Genomic DNA, 16820 nt, shown 5'->3' with positions numbered 1-16820 from the left:
ATCTTAGCACCTACAAAGGAAATTTCTACTGCTATTTCACTTACAGATGCATGGCTGATCAGGTTATTGAGATACAAGCACCAACTATATTTCTGAGTATAGCAAACTTTCACTTTGCTGGTGCAATCAAGTCAGCTGTCTACATATTCAGGTATTTCTGTTGCCATTATCATGCTGCCAGAAACTAATGTTTCTATAAAATTATTTAGCAAGATTTAAGGTAATATAATTTACTGTTTCTACAGTTGACAATAAGTAAACATGAGTTTGCAATGAGCTTATATAACCTGCTTCATAACAGGGATTTAAAGGCAAATTCTTTTTCCACATTCTACAGTTGTCTGTAACCCAGCTCAGGCCAGAGAAGTTGAAGTTTTGAAGCCACTCATGTAGAGGTCTAATCACATTTGCAAGGAAAGTAAACAGAGATACAAGCAAAGAAGGAAATTACAGCCTTTCAGCTCTAGCAGTTCGCTTCCACTCTGTCCTTTCCGCTAGAAGGCACTTTAATATCATCACTGCTGCTAAACCAGAAGTGAAAGGTTTTTAAGAACATGTGAAAACAACCCTAAACTACACCTTTCCTGAACCCTACTTGGCCCTTAGCATTCTTTCTGCAAACAAGACAGAAAATAACTTAAAAACAAACAAACAAACAACTGTTTTAGTTAAAAGATGTTTCCAAATATTTTATCAAAAGTTATTTAGTAGAATAGCACAGAAGGAATTTCAGATTAACAGCTGAAGAATTCATACACATCATTTGATTCTCAGGAGAGGAAAGAATGACAGCAGATTTAGAGATTAACAGGCAAACGATGGCATTTCTACTATTAAATAGGTCTGCATCCTGTATTTAAATCTTCCAACATTAGATGGCACCACAACACCTCTACAGAGCACCCGGACCTTTCCAACGCTTGATGGACTCTGCACAAATTCCACTATTACTTTATCGAATTTATTACCACCCCCATGTGGTGACGAGCTTGACATTTTCTATTGTTCATTTGAGAATTTTCTGCAGCATCTTGGCAGTGTTAGTTTTTAGCAGGTGTAATAAAACTGAAGAAATAGAATTCAGCAACCAGCATTCCACTTTCTAAAAATTATTTTTGCCTCTAATTCTAGCCTCCTCCAGAAATACTTCACTAAAAAGACACAAGAATTGTAAAAAATCTTTTTGTTCCTGCATTGTTTTAACTGCAGGTAGTCCTGATACGTATTTCCCAAAGCATTAGCAAGCTTAAAATGCAAAAGTATTTTCTATTTTAGAGGCATATGCTGTTTGAAAGCTACCAAAAGTGTGTTAGAAAAGATAAGGCCAGCAGCAGCAATATGAACCGCAGGCCAGTAAATATCGTAACAAAAATTATGGGTAACACATAGGCAACTACACTAAGCAAAAACAGAATCACACAGACTCGGGTACACGGGAAGCCTCACACACACAGTCCTTGTCACTTCCCATCCCTAGTTTTAATTATTTGAAGCACAAAGCAGCTGGAAATTGTGGCATTTGAAAGATACCAAACAGGCAGAAGACGTGTGTGTGCGGAGGGATCGGATACCAGGCTGCTGTCTTCTGCCCTCTCAGGAGCACCAGGGACTCTACATATACAGAGGAGCACTTAAAAAAAAAACCACACACACACAACACTGTTTCGATCAAGGAGATCGAATCACACTGGGACATACATATGTAACGGAAACCATTACAAGGACATCAAAATTAGCAGAATCCTTCCCATCTTTCTGGAGATGGGCCATCCAAAAAATGCAAGCAATGGAGAACATACACCCTGCTCTCCAAAAGCTACTGCACAGCAGGTACACAACCACCGCTGAAGGCACTATGAATGATCAAGATAAAGCAGTTTCAGGGTGAGGTTTTAAGCCCCCCTGTACTGCCAGATGCACAGCCAGACAGTCCATGGACAGCACAGAGGGGTTAAGGGGGTGCATTTTAGCTGCCAAGGAGAAAGAAATAAAAGCACATCTCTGCTGAAGTGTCGTGCCAAGTCAGCATCACAGTACCCAGTACTTTGACCTCTTCCTTAAGCAATGAATTATGTAAACTTTCAGTAGCAGAGCACAGTTTAAGTTTCCTCCCTTGACAGTTCAGCATCCCCGCCTGCCTCGAAAGGCAGAACCGAGAGATTTGGCTCCACCAGCCCAACCCACCACCGGCCCTGCAGGCACACGGCTGCAGAGGGGGACTGGGGTGCAGGGTGGCTTCGGAGCCCTACAGCTGTGATGTGGCACATACAGCACTCTGCCATACTGCCTGCTCGCTCCCCTGGCAGCTCTGGGTGTAAGCCACAGACCTCACATTTGGTCTCGAAGTCAAGTTTTAAAAGGTTTTACTAGACTCTGACCAGTTGTGTCTACAATCTCTGTGGCAAAAGGCAGATGGAGACTAGGTCCATCTCCAGGCTTGACAGGTGGGCATCTCTCCAGATTGGCTTTAAGGAACAGGGTTTATGAACAACTGACACCCACGTTTACACCTCTGTTCATTTTTCTTTACTTCTTATTAGCGGAGTTAAAATTCCAGAGCTGTGCTTCGATGGTCCTAAAAGGAGCTGTCGCTCGTGGTTCCTCACCCCTCCTTGCTGATAAAGCCTCTTTTCATCAGATAGCACAGCTCAGCACAGCAGCAGGCCAAGAACAGCAGCGGCTGTTTTCCTAGCTGCATTGCTTCAGTGTGAGATTTGTGGTTTTCCTTTCCCAAAAAGAACTCATGAAAACTTAAGAAAACAACCAATGACAGCAGACCAAGCTGTGTCAAATCATTATTCTTCTGCACAGCAAGGTGGCAAAGCAAGACATCGAAGCTATCCAGAAAGGCTTATCAGCTGGGGCATTGCACTCCACCAAGGGAAAGCTCATCAACCTAAAGGATAGCATAATCATTTTAGTACCCAGCACAGAACACACAGAACTGGATTTTTGTTATTAAAAACCATCTACAGCACACTACATAAAAGGCTCCCCTGTATCTACTCCTAGGGGTCGACACCCCACGGTCAAACCTTGGTTTGTATGCGTCATGGAAACCACATCTTGTGCTACAACTCTGAGGAGAAAAGATTTCCCTGTAATGTTTCTATTGGAATAATTTCTGTATCAGTATCTTCTGAATTTTCCACTAGCTCAGCAACCAAAAAGAAAGTCACCGTATTTAATCCCTGTATGTTATACTGATGAGAAACATCAGTTCTTTCATGAGAATTTTTTATACTATTTTTTATTACCTTGTTAAAACACTGATTGATACTGGGAAAATATAAATCCGTAAGTCACAGAACATAAATCATCTGAAAGCATAGAAATTATTGTCCAGGAAAGAGGACTGCCAAGGCAAGAAAAAGGCTCTTACTTTGTTTTGTAGTTTTTATTTTTAGGGAAAGGGAGTTGAAAAAAAATATATATCCATAAGTCCAGCCATCCCATGTTCACATTCAGTTGCCAGTAGAAAATGCACTGCAGAAACCAGAAAACTGAAGCAGAAATGTTCACCACCAGAGAGCACTCACATTTAGGATTTCTCCCACCTGACAAACACTCCAGTCAAAAATAAAACTGTTCTTACCGAGGAAATGATGCAACTTCAAATGCACTCAGTACAAATAAAGAAAAAGAGTTAGTTGGCAAGACTTGGAACCCATACTCCAAAACAACATCTGCAGAATGCAGACTGTTAAACAAAGGCATCCTACCATGCAATTGCACTCCAAATGCTGCAATTCAAATTATAAAGGGAATTTCTAATTAATCATTTACATGGTAACTCCTCCGTACTAAAAGATAAATAGAAGTTTGTTAGGATCACAGAGAGCAGGAGCACTCTGCAGGCTTATTGCTGTCTCTAGAGTTCAGCATACTTTCTGAAATGACCCATGCCAGCTACCAGGGGATCAGTCCGCAGTGAGATCACGGGCTGGGTTTCACTGGGCTGTGAAACAGCTCCTCAGAAACACGTTTTTGCCAGTCTTTCCCTCCACCTGTCTAACACCCGAGGAGTAGAACAACTGCTGGAAAAAACACATTAAGTCACCAGTCATCCCATTTTCTGTTACTTTCAGAGAGCTGAAGTGTAGGCTATCGGTATTATGGATCACTTCCTCCTGGGAAAAGGCTTTCTCTCATCTGGAACTACTCCTTTCTCACCCGCGATCACAGATTGACATCATATTCTGCTTTACATACATGCAGACACACTCAAGCTTTCCTACATTAGCAGGTGCTCTGTCAGGCTCTTGACCCCCAGGGCTCCCTGATGCTCCAGAAACAGAACATCTTCACAACAAGAAGTCACAACGCAGCCATCAGCTGAAGACGGACTTTCAGTTTAACTGTACAGCAGCGGTTAAAGTAAAGGAATCATTAACAAAAAAAGCAAATAATTCAAGTACGGAAATGCTACAGATGCATCAGCCTGCACTAGATAGTCAATAGCTAACATAGTACCATGAAGGTTAAAAGAATAAAAGACAATGGTTGCAAACTATGATCCATTTCCAACTTAGTAATTCCAAAGCACAAACTGAAATATTTAGTATGAGCATACTGCTTTTTCTTCCTTCCTCCTTTATGCGGGGGAAGAAGAACGATCTAGCAACTATACACCTCTTTGGCACATGAAGAGGGACAATTCCTTTTCCTTTTGCAAACACCCACTGTGATTTTAGGTTATTTAATTTTTACCACCAAATACATACATTAAAAATCCATTACTGAAAGCTTTGACTCCGTTCTCATTGCAAACATGCATGAAGACATTTTAATTAAAACTCGTGTTCATGAAGAGATGCACGTAGATAGTCAAGGACGGGCCTTTAGGATGTGTTCACTAAGGAAAGGACTTTTAGGATTTCACTGACAGAAGTCTTACTTATTTACCTGTTTTTAAATACAAGAACGTATAGCATTGACACAAAGCAACAACTATTCTTCTCAAGCTTGTTTAAGCACACTTCAACTGGTATGTCAGACGATTGTGCCTTTTATATGTGATACCAGGTCTCTCCACTAGGAATTCAGTGCTACTTGAAGACTTTATTTTAGGTAAAGCTCAAAACAAAAATCAGCTGTCAAGCAGGAAAGAATGACATTCAAGTCTTTCAATAAATTACTCAAACTATTATAGCAAATCAACCCCATCAGAAGAGAACTCAGATAAACAGGATTTGCGTTGGCAGAACTATAGCTAAAATATTCTTGCTGCACTTGGAAAAACAAACCAAATAAACTGTCCAGTCAGTATTACCTCCCTGTGCTAGGAAAACAATCCAAGTCTGTCACGATTCTAAATATGCATGTCTACAATGTTTTGATCCAACCCGAGGGACATAAAACCTGGAATTTAAGTTAATTTAACACACAGATGAAATTTTTGCTTGCAGTTGTCCTTGCATGGATTCAGTTTTCAGATGTTGCCAGTTTAACAAAATAGGAAATGCCATTCAGTGCGCATTCTGCACCACTCCTTTCCTGTACAGAGGGAGCAGAAAAGGCAGGGTGAGGAATACTTCATTCATCTGCAATTTTCAGTCAGCTTTGGAAATAAGGTTAAAAGAGTCCTTTGTAAATTTTTTTTTCAAAAGAAAACAGTAAACTACGAGTGTCTGGTGCCACATCTTCCTCAACAAACCAACATTTAAGCAAACCGACTGTAGTTTTACAAGGCTTATTCAGCTTCAACACAGCTGACCCTCGAGTCATCTATGCAGCTCTGCAAACCCACCAGGTAAGGTCAGGGGAAAGGTAAATGGAAGATGGATGCTAAGCTAGCTCTAATGAACACTGAATAAAGGTTAAACGCGTGAAACATAGCTAGCTAGAAATGGGAATAATATTAAAGTCCCTCTCCTTAAACATGAAGTTAAAGTCCTAACTTTGCACTGAAAAAATGCCAAACCACTGGAATCAGTGAACTTTCATTTCTATTTGTGTCAGACAGGACCGAGCCGTCTCTCCTACAGCAGTGAAGCACTGCATACTCTTTAGGTCTCTAGAAGCATAAGAAGGCACAAGCAGACTTGAAATAGATAATGAGACAAAAGGAAGTTCTTTGAGAAGCTTCCAGGACAACATAATGCTTTGTGGTTTTATTCCAATGCACGCATGAGAAAGTTCCTATCGAGCACAGGTAGAGGAAAAAGCTTGCTCCTGATTTCTCGGCCTAGAGCAGTAAAGCACACTCCCACTTCCCATGTGAAAAGTCTGGCTGGAACACTGTAAAATCCTAATGCAGTAATCATATTACTCTGCTCTGAGCAGGAGGCTGCCCTGAATGACCTCCTGAGGCTGAATTATCCCATGATCCTAGATCTACCCAGGAAAGAGTAAAGCCAGGCCTGGGACAGCAACAGACTGCTATCCACCCATCATCTCTTCACTTTTTAATCTGTAAAATAAAAGCACATAATCTGTAAAAGGATAGTAAAAAGAAAAAGAACACTCAAAGGTCAGGTAGGTTCTTCCATCTGCTCCAATCACATGTGAAGTGAATTGGAGCACATGTGCAGAAGAACCTTGAGCTTGTCATGTAAGAGAACTGACAAGTACATAAGACTCAAAACTACTGAGGAGGAGGAAAAGGTGGAAGTAATTACTCTACAAATACATTGGTAGATGAATATCACCTTGCCAGGTAGCCAGAGGAACTAATTAAACAAAAAACTACACAGGCCCATACAAAACTAAAATGGGAACGGACTTACCCTGGCCAACACAGGCTTGAAACTGCAAGCTCGCTGTCAGGGAGGCAGCCCTGGAAGGGCATTTCAACAGAAGCTGCCAGGACCATTGTGCCCAGCTGGGTATTACTGAACTTATTTTATGGATGTGTTTAGATCTGGCTCTTTCTGCACTGACCAGCAACTGACTTCATGATCCATTATGTTCCCTCCACTTTGGTGTTACAGCATTTATGTACTTACAAAAAGATGCTTCACCTTCCACCACCACCTTCTCTTTCCAAACTGTGTACCCACATTAATAGTAACCTGCCACGGTATGATTATCTCGGCCTTCATTTTTGGGAATTCAGCTTTGTTTGTCAGATTACATACCGCTGTGTTAAAGGTTCAAATATATCAGTGGACAAAATTGCAGCACAAAAGGCAAAAACTAGACTAATGACTGGTGGTTGGACAGATTTGCATCTTGCAGAAGTTAGCATCTGATTTCATCTCCCTGATTCAGTGGTGCAGGAATTCTGCAACAGTAGGTTTGTCTGAAAAGTGCCCAGGCAAGGACTAGCTTATATTTCTGAATAACAACTTTTCTCCCAAGGGATGCTGAAGGAACTATAAAGCCCTGCAACTCAACAGAAAGACCAAGAAACATGCAGAAAAACAAAGATCATGATTGATACCCTGTTACTTGCTCCTGACTTCTCCAGTAATTTCAGGAGACAAAAACCATTCACATCACTGCTGATGACCCTTGATACACCAGCATCCTTGTATACACAAACATAACCTGAAGCCACATCAGCAACTGTACTGATGACTTTCAACATTATTTTCTAAGCCATCTCTTTCTTACACATATATATACACTATACCACCTTCCCAATTTTCTGTACACACTGCACCATTAACATAACTTCGTATTGATGTCTAACTACACCTCTAGCTATCCCACAAGCGTAGATGCCAAGGTACAACCACAGTATTTCACAGGTTTTCTTTGTAGAGCTCAGAGACTCCTTTTGCTGTCAGCTGGCCATGAGATGCTGATGTTCAGATGCTTCATTGTTCTGCTGTAAAGGAATATTCTGCATTTGTTAAGCTCGTGCCCAGTGCTGATCTATGAATGCTGCTGGAGTCTCCCGAATACAGTATTGTTTTGATATGGGGCTCAAAAAAACCAAGAATCATCTTGCACTATTAAAATACAGTATACCAGCTGCAAGCACTCCAAAAGGCTTGCTTAGTCCTTTGCTAACATTAGATCTAAAATAAAATTAGATGTCTTATTTGTACTAACACAGGCCATGCAAATAACGCAAAAATAATACAAAACATACAAATAATGCACAAATATCACTTATGTTTCTGCATAATTTGGATTTCTTTTAGATTTGTTACAGTGTTCTGCACCATCTCACCTAAAAACAAATACTGAGTATGTAGTCCTCAAACAGGACTGTTTGTTTTCTGGCCATATAACCAGGCAGACTTCTTCAGGCATTTTATGTGTTTTACAGCATATCGTGACTTAACACAGCTCTTGTGGTTTTGGCTTGTAAACTGTCCTAGCAGCACATTAGGTTACCAGTTAAGGGCTTCGGCAGACAAACTGCTGAGTCTCAAAGCAACAGCTGAAGCTATTCCACCTACAGCTGCCCATCCAGCTCCTTTGCCAGATTCCCTTCTGCCACGTCTGCTGAAGGGACAACGATGGACAGCCATGATCTCGGCCACTCCAAGTCCAGATTATCACTGACACCATTCCTGCAGGACAGCTACCAACAACTTCAGGCAGCTAACGTTATGAAAGAGTCATAAGCAATGGAGCAGAAAACTAGGTTTGCAAATCACAAAGCAAAGACATTTCACCACAATATGTCCACTAACTATTCAGGCTGAAAGAAAAGACTTTTCCTCATGTTTCCTTGAAAGCATGTCTAGTCAGGAAAAGCTTCCCAGTTTTAGTCATAGACTTTGCTCGGGTTTATTGTGAGACTTTTTTTCTTGTATTTTCTGTTTTGTATTGGAAAAGCTTTATGTCACCTGACAGCCATTTGAACCAGAACTGCAGTGAAATCCCTCCTTCACCATCTCTCAGTCTCTCCCTGGTATGCAAGAATCAAGCAGCAGATGCCCTGGAAGACAAACCCTCAAGCCCTAGAGAAATGAGATTGAGTATGCATATCAGTGCTGAAGAGGCTTACTAAATACACAAGGTTTATTCTTCCAAGTAAAAAGCAACTAATATTTTACCAAAAGTTCAATTTATAAATACAGGGGTTTTTTTATTGCAACCAAATGTAGCACTTTCAGTTGAAGTCATGAGTGCGATTCATCTGGCAGGTTCAGCATCGGGATCTCTCTCCCTCTCACTGAAAAGAATACTTTAAAAAGGGAAGAGAAGAAATTATATGGGAAGTCTTCAAACTTCTTTGTGGATATGGAAATGCAGGGTAGGATAGGCAAGATAAGTAAATTTGCACAAAAGTCTTAAGTATTTTGCTTTACGTTCTTTGAATGGAAAAACATTTGAGCAGTAGGAATGCCGTTATTTATGCACTCATTGCAAAAGGAGTGAATTTCTAAATGCCAACTGACCTGAGTTGCTAAACAATGATAATGCAAGGGGAACATTAGCAATATGGAAAAGGACTTAAACGGTTTGATTATTAAAACAGATTACTTGATTTACATGCTGCTTGTTTTATCATGTTAAATTATGACCAGAAAGATTGTGTTCATTTACTTCCTTTAGATTTTACATATTTTTTCTGTCAAGATAGCTCCCACTCAGAAGCTGAAAGGCTATTCAAATAATATTGTGAGACAGCACAAATACCAGTCACAATTAATATGCAGATAACCTGTAAAAAAGCTACAAATCATCTTACACAAGCCAAGATTACTTTACCATGTCATCACATTTTTAATTCAAGGCCGGCGGAATTCAGAGCCCTGTGAAATTATTTAAAACAGATATTTTTCAGACAACATATCAGCCCAAGAACTCAGGCAGGCTACTACTACTGTGAAATATCATTTGTTAGGTAACGAGCATTAGTTAGTGACAATCACCAAAAGTCAGAGCAATGTTACACTGTTTATCAAAAAGTTTAATAACAAAGTTTTCAGCCACAGATTATTTACTGAAAACACAATTTTAGCCTACAGTGGTGGTCAAGTGCATACTCTCAGCTTTGGCAGATCTAATTACACACTCAAAACCAGCAGCACAAAGTAAACCTGCACTGCTGCTCACTTCCAGGATTACTACATTCATTTTCGACACCAGTAACAAAGCAGTTGGTCCACTTTAAAGCAGGGCGTTAGATGAAACAACCTCCACAGGTCCCTTCCAAACAGCATTATTCCATGGCTGTGACATACATGTTGCAGCTTCAAATAATGGCTGAAAGTAACTGTTATTTCCAATAATAGCAGCACAGGTTTTCAAATTCATTTTGAAATTAATTAAAACAGATTTCTGAAAAAAAAAATTAAATAATGTTTCAGAGCTATGATGCATGCTCCTCCAAATGCAGCTATGTTTCTTTTTGCCTCCTGTGAGCAATCAGTTGCTATGCCTTGGTAGAACAGCAACATACTGCAAGGGAACAAAGAAATACACTTTGAATCAACAAGTCTGACAGTCACAAGCTGTCAATCTCTTTAAATCTTTCAAAAATATACATGAATTCACTTATTACATGGAAAAAATAATCTTTTCTATGTTATTTTTCTATGTTTAAGTTAAGAGATTCATGTTACCCTCACATTCATACATGCGGCAGAAGAAATGGTTGGATATCTCATCAACACTTGCACAGTTGGAATAATACAGATCTTACTGAATTACTAGTAATTAGAAACATTCACATATCAGCTCCCCAACATGCTTAGCAATCATCCTCCCACCAGCAATAACAAATGAACGAAATGGATTTATTGCCAGTTTTCCAAGGACTTCTGAAAACAACTGAAGGCTTCAAACTTCTCAAAAGACTTTGCTTTCATATTTGGAAAGCATGGGGAATCGATATATTTAGGCATCTACTAGCAATCCATAGTGGAATACAACTGTCAACCATTACATATCAAAACACACACACCATGACTTCAGTGCTGTAAAACCCACGTAAAATGCACATTTATCTGATAAGAAGCAGCAGCAAAGCTGGCATTCTCTCCCCAAAGTGGCCTTTTGTTATTTAAAGAAATTCTGTTCAGATCTGGCTCAAGCATAACACTGTCTTCCACACCTCTTAATGAAAGAGTTTCAACCCACAACATCCACAACCCTTACTACTTGCATTTTAAATATTTAATAAATTTTACTGCAACAGTCACTACTACATTATTGTGTACATTACTGTGTACACATCCAAATCCAGTCCACTCTGACTACAGAATTTGCATGGTCTATTTCTTTTTTACTTACACAATCCAGTAAGAAAATGCATCTATAGCTTTGGGATATAATGAAATGGTTTGATGCACTTGCAGATAAGGCCAGGGTTCCAGCGATTCATTCATAGCACTTTCATGCAGTGCCAAAAAAATTACTACAAATCCTGGTTTTGTCAAAAGGAGAGTGGAATGTATTTATGAAATGACTCTTTTCCTCCTAAATATATTCAAGAGAGACTTACAGAAGAAGAAATAAAGCTTAGTTATTTCCTGTTCGCATCTCTGTCCTTTGAGAAAGAGAACAAAGGAATTTGACACTTCATATCCACACTCATCTTGAGTACCCCTCCTTTGGCTTTTTAACCAGAGTACAGACTCGCATTAACAGTTAAGGAGATGTCCTACATACAGAAAAATCAGAGGCTTTGACAAGTTGCTGCTATGGTGCATAGGTCGTTAACACTGATAAGCAAATGCCAGGAAATAAGGACGATTATTAACACCATATCTTCACTTCTCTCAAAGTCCCAGGTCACAGCAGATAAAAACCAGCTAATTATTTCTTCTACTTTTTCTCTCACACAAGCAAGCTTCATCTGTTGAAGCTACTTGCTTGCATAGTGAAATTTCTGTCTCAGTCCTTAAAGAAATACAGTTCAGGAGGGAAAAAATGGTTCTAGGAAATGGGCCACGCAAAAACCCTTCTAAACTGTCCAGTAACCTGATACAAGAAAAATCCTTTCCTGAGTCCAAATCTGTTGATGTAACCTCAAGCAAGACAGACAAGGGATCCAAAACAGTTTAACACTACTTGAAGAGGCAGATCACCCTGAAAATATCTCATCTGGGCTGCAGCTCATCTGGAGAAGAGAACAATAGACACCCACCAGCCAAAGCACTGTGCCAGGATGAAGGATTCCTGCATGGCCTCTGCAAACACTAAGTGGAAATCCTAGAACACAGGATCAATATAAACAAAAACCTAAACCTGTGCAACCAACCAGCAACGATAACTCACAATTTCCCCTCTACTACCTAGTGCTGCTTTACCAGTGTTACTCCTTAAAATCTTTCTCTCCCCCCTTTTTTCGGTGGGGATAGCAGGGAGTGAGAAGTGGGTAGAGAAGGAAGGCTGGAAGGAGAGGCGATAACAGAAAAAAGTGTAATTCCATCAGCTCAAGTTTGAGGGTTTGCTTCTCCACTTCTAGTTTAAACAAGTCAAACTTTATTTACTTTATTTATGTATTCCCACAAACCACTAGTAACTCTTCATCCCAATAACCATCTCTGTTTCTTATAATTTACCCTATTTTAAATACAGAGAAACAAAACTGTTTGTAGTTATTAAAACAAAACCCTGCTAGTATTTTATGAAGCCATACCAACACTTCCTTGTCTTTACTGATGCATCTCCTCCCACTGCATCCTTGAGCCTCATGAATGTTTTCTAGAAGCACACTGAACTGGTGGCTGGTAATCACTTGTGCATGTAGTGTCCTCTAATCATCCTCTGCCACTAATCCATGACCTCGTAATTTACAGCACATTACTCACCTGTAAACAAATGGCTCAGTGTTTTGTATAATTGGATTCCATCTGCAAGGTGATCCAGGCTTCTTCAAGAGGAGCACCACCTCCCCCATTCGTCCCATCATTAATGTTACGAATCTAGCTTTTACACAAAGGCTACCTCAGCAACATCCATATCATCTTTGTGATCCACTGCGGGGAGATTCTTCTTCTATAGGCCAGTTGATGCAAGGCAGCTCACAAGCACAGCATCTTCGATAGCTCCTTCTCAAGCAGATGTTTCTGCCAGTCACATGGCCTAGCATCTGCAGCAGTCCTCAGAGAGGGATCTTCCTCAACAGGTCTTTGCACATACACACTCTCAGAGCTCTTCAACAGTCCACATTCTGCACCACACACCGTGGCTGCTCCCACGAGGCACCGTAATGTAGGCCAGGTTACATTTTTCTTTAATTTGAGTAGCCCCGCAGGACAAAGCCAGCTTGCCAAACCCCTGTGGGGAGCAGTGCTTGCATTTCCAGCCTGCCAGTCCTGCATCCATGTTAACCAGCACACTGCCATAAGCCTTCTACTAGCTACCAGCATTCAGGCAGATGAAATTCTGGGGCTGATTCATCAACTGCATTGCCCAGGTTTCCACTGCCTATATAAAGACTTCTTTAACATCACTAGCTCCTGTATGGTGTCCATGTTGCAGAAGTGGGGTTCACTTCCTGCTAGGAGATCTCTGAAGCTTCTTCCCTAGGGTCCCTGCACTGAGAATATGGTGGCAAAAGGCAGCTCTGCATACAGCCACCTCAGCTCTGCAGCTTTGTTAGCTGGAGCTCCACAAGGTGAGAAAACAGCCTCAGCCAGAGAGAAGCACAGGCACATTCTCCCAGCACCATGCCTAGGCGGCTGCACTCTGCCAGGACAGAGCTGCTTCTCAGTGGAGCTCCCATATTCATTTGTCAATGGTGTGGTTAATTTGCAACCAGATCATCCACTCTGGGCAACTGAGGATTAAAAGTACAGGAAATAAAACAAGTATTACTAAAACTAAACATTAACTTACTGCTGATTGACTATGTTTTTAAGCCTTCCATCTACCTCATTAAGTAGGGAAAGATGATGGTGCTAACACGCAGGTGTTACTGCCAACGTAAAGCACCGTTGCAGTTCCAGGCAGTACAACAATGTACACACAACACAAAACACAATCTCCACAAACTAGGGAGACTTTCAGAAATTTGCGGTTCTTTCTGATCATTTATTGCTGGCCTCCTTCCTGATTATCCCCTTCCAAATGAAGGCAGTACTCATATTCTTGTTTCAACTGGATGGTTCAGAGTGCTTTGCTCCTGAAGTCCCTCCTTGATCATCTGCTTTAATTCTGTTTCCAAAGATATTTCAAAGGAGAGCACATAACTAAGCTCCACTGGTGCGAGCAGCAACGTGAAACTGCACTGACTGTGTAACACACTTCTTTCTCCACAGGTTTATAAACAGACAGTCCTTTCTTCTTAAGAGCAGCCTCTCTGTTGCAAACTAACACAATCATATGACACCACAGACTTCATAATACACTGACCAACTGTTAATACACAAAGTACCATACATCACACGCCATATGGCATGTTCAAAAACTGCATAGACGTGTGCAACTGGTTATTTAAACATAGGCTCTTGCTGTACTTCTCAGTTTCTGCACAGCATTGATTGCTTTGTAAAAGTGTAATTATAATGCAAAGGCTAAGAAGATGGGCACATGTGATGTTTTCATCACATGTTAATCAGATATAAGCAGTACATATCAAAACAAAGTTATCCGAAGGTAGTATTTTAAAAGCTTCTAAACTATATTACCACACTGGCCAAGCAGTAGTACCCATTTTCAAATTACATCTTGTTGGATAATGATAAATTCAACACCACTGCAATTACTGAGGCTGTTGTCTTCATGGTTTGACCAGGAATAGCACTGTGCTGTGCAGCTGAGTGGTATTTGACAGGATTTGCAACTATTAAAATGACCCAGAGAAATAACCAAAAATTCACAAGGGACCAGTTCCTGATACTCAAACTGAAAGGCCTGTCAACGTATCTGAACAGATTAAAGAACTGTTATTAAATCAATGGTATCAACCCAGTAACCTACATTAGCAGATTGCAACCCTTTACAAGCCATTGATCATTTATAACAGCATTTTTATTGCTGCTTCACAAACCCTGGAATTCGTTCATGGCCCCCTCATGTCCCTCTCTCTCCCTCACATTGTACCCAACCTTAATTAAAAAAAAGAAAAGAGGGGGGGGGCAGGGGAAGGAGGGAAAATTATTTGACACAACCACCTTCACATCACAACTGCAAGCAACGAAAAGAGAAGTCCAGCTAGGCTGTGATTTTTAGCCATGTTCAGCCAAAAGTCAGGCAGGTGGTCTGCATTGGTGTTCCCATTATGAAATTCCCCCAGGAAGTTCACAGGTTCACAAGGGGCACTGGAAAAATGAGATAAACCCAAGCATAGACTTGGGCTCAGAACAGTAGAGCAAGCAGTTGTTTGTATACGTTATTTTAATGGGTAACAAACCCAATTCAGGCAGCACGCACAGATCTATAGGAGAAAGCGCAATTCAGGAGCAAAATGAGCTGTAGTGTGAGCAAAGACAGTTTATTAGCTGTGAACATGGAACTAGCCAGACAAGCAAGCAGGATTTCTGGCAGCACCACTTACTCTGGGATCAAGGTATTATTTCAGCTATTGACAGATTATTCAGTGAGGCATCCAAACAAAAGTCTGTTTCAAAAAAAAAAAAAAAAAAAAAAAGGTCTGACATTATAGAAGGACACATGCTGCCAGGCACTCCAAGGCAGAATTGCAATTACAGGCATTGCCTCCTTCACAGCTGGCACTCACAATCTATAATCATAATAAAAAGTAGGATGTTAAAAGAACAAGCATCCTGTATAGATCTGAAGGAAATGAATACAATAAAAATAGCTGTAAACTAGTTCCAGTGACCTGTGGACCACAAAACCCTCCAGCAGAAGAAAGACCTGCACATCCCTCCACAGCAAAATAAATCTGTGCCAGGCTGGTACCTTCAGTTAAAGGGGCATAACTTTGAAAATCAACCCCTCAGCCAGTTTGTCCAAGGCCTGTGCAGCTGGTCTGTCAGCAACACATTGACTTGGTTCATCCCTTTAGTACCTGTTAAACCTGCAGTAAATATATGAGTATCTTGACCATAGAATACTAATCTGACCTTTCCCAAGATGACAGTTGATGCCACCTCCCAGACAGAGTACCGTAAAAGCATTAAACAGGAAAAACACTTTTAGCAAGTTAGTTCCTCCACCACTGATAACAATCCCTACTTTTTGCCTTAGGGCCGAGAAGCTCAGTGAAACTTTCACACAGGTATTGAACTAGAACACAGGACTGTTCTTAGGAAAGTGGGATCTTTGTGCCAGAGCATCCTCCATGACTGCTCCTGCCATGCTCTCCTAGGCGAGGGAGGGAAGGCAGATGGACTGAGCAGGAGGGGTTGGGTGTGATGAGCTGCCTCTTGTGCAGATGCCCACAGCTGCCTGAAGCAGCAGCTGAGGCCCAGGACTGCCTTCAATCCCTGTTCACCAATATAGAAGCAAACGCTGGAGAATTCAGAGAAACCAAAGTTTATGTTCAACACAGTAGCGAAACATCATCTGAACAGTTTGTACAAATCATAAAATTACTTAAGAGGAAGAAAAGGAAGTAAGTTTCCACAACAGGATTAGACACTAATGTGAAACTCCAAGACACACTGATGAGCACAGGCAAAAGCCTTGTCACTCTTGACACAATCTAGTTCTTGTCAAGCTTTGCCTTCCCAGAATTTGAATGTGTGAGGAAGAGGTTGAGGATGACCCAATGAGGAGCTGCTCTCCAGAACATTCCATGGTGTTGCACTTAGGCACAGTTTCTCCAAACTTAAAATGTGCCCAGGATCTTGAGAAATCCTGTGTCTCCAGTGTACTTTCAGGCAACACAAAACATTTTCAGCACCAGACCTTTTCTCTTCTCTCCTGCTGCAGTTGAGCAGGACATAAGCAGGGCACTAGCCCTTGGCAGTCACTTGCCACTGGGCTTGGTACGTCCTCACTCGGCCCCACAGACCCTCTCACCCTAAAAGCTACTCCTGCTGCCAACTCTCTGA

At 41.0% G+C, this 16820-nt stretch overlaps 1 protein-coding gene and 1 long non-coding RNA gene across 5 annotated transcripts in view; both read right to left on the bottom strand.

Annotated features, from left to right (window-relative positions):
• MYO1D (myosin ID) overlaps positions 1-16820 on the bottom strand; it is a 163228-nt gene that overhangs the window by 124417 nt on the left and 21991 nt on the right. The gene's annotated exons all lie outside the window — the stretch shown is intronic.
• Positions 9762-12548, bottom strand: LOC130160020 (uncharacterized). The gene is made up of 3 exons (XR_008825919.1): positions 12494-12548; positions 11999-12063; positions 9762-10308 (listed from the first exon to the last, which is right to left on the bottom strand). It is a non-coding gene; the product is annotated as an uncharacterized LOC130160020 (long non-coding RNA).

This window comes from Falco biarmicus, chromosome 17 (genome assembly GCF_023638135.1).
Source record: "Falco biarmicus isolate bFalBia1 chromosome 17, bFalBia1.pri, whole genome shotgun sequence".
Classification (NCBI taxonomy): Eukaryota; Metazoa; Chordata; class Aves; order Falconiformes; family Falconidae; genus Falco; species Falco biarmicus.
Note: the sequence above shows the minus strand (reverse complement) of the source record. Positions and strands in the feature narration are given on the sequence as shown.